Raw genomic sequence first — 883 nt, 5'->3', positions numbered from 1 at the left:
AAGGAGATGAACACTGATAGAATCTCTGCCGACAGAACCATCAACATCTTCTACTGTCTGATGGAGATGAACGACGTCTCATTTTATCAGATCCAACGGCTGCTGGATTCAGGGAAGAAACTCTCAGTGACTGACTGTTCAGCTCTGGCCTTCATGCTGCAGATGTCAGAGGTTCTGGATGAGTTGGACCTGGAGAAGTACAACACGTCAGATGATGGACGACAGAGACTGGTTCCAGCTGTGAGGAACTGCAGAAAGGCTCGGTGAGTCCAGATGTTTTCATTGTGTGAATGCTGATTCAGCACTATTGTCCTCCTGTTTCTTCTTCTTTCTTCAAGTTGATTCTGGATGTTTTTGGTCTTTGTCTTTTGGACTATTTCTTTTATTTATTACATATTTTGTTATTTTTGCAGTTTTAGAAATATAAATAAATTGAACTTTCAGATTCTCAATGCAGACAATTTTTGTTTAGTTTTAATGTATGTTGTGATATTTTTCTCCCAACTGGTAGTTTGGATATTGTTTTTTTGGAAGTTTTCTCTTAAATGAGTGTAAAAGGATTTTAATTAGATAGAATAGAATTCAACTTTATTGTCATTGCACCGTCACAAGTACAAGCAACGAAATGTAGTTTGCATCTATCCAGAAGTGCTATACAGGGTATAAATATGTATATACAGATGTACAAAGGTTGTTATAAAAATAAAATGTTCAGTATAAAAATAATATAAATAAGATATGGGAGCTATATAGATTATGCAGATTATACAGAATATACAGAAATGTTAGGAATGAATTGTATGTGTATTAGTAGATTTACAATACAAGATAGATAATGGCAAATAGGATTTCCAGATTATATACAGATTATATACAGATTATA

This window comes from Poecilia formosa, unplaced genomic scaffold (genome assembly GCF_000485575.1).
Source record: "Poecilia formosa unplaced genomic scaffold, Poecilia_formosa-5.1.2 Scaffold729, whole genome shotgun sequence".
In the NCBI taxonomy this organism is placed as follows: domain Eukaryota; kingdom Metazoa; phylum Chordata; class Actinopteri; order Cyprinodontiformes; family Poeciliidae; genus Poecilia; species Poecilia formosa.
Note: the sequence above shows the minus strand (reverse complement) of the source record.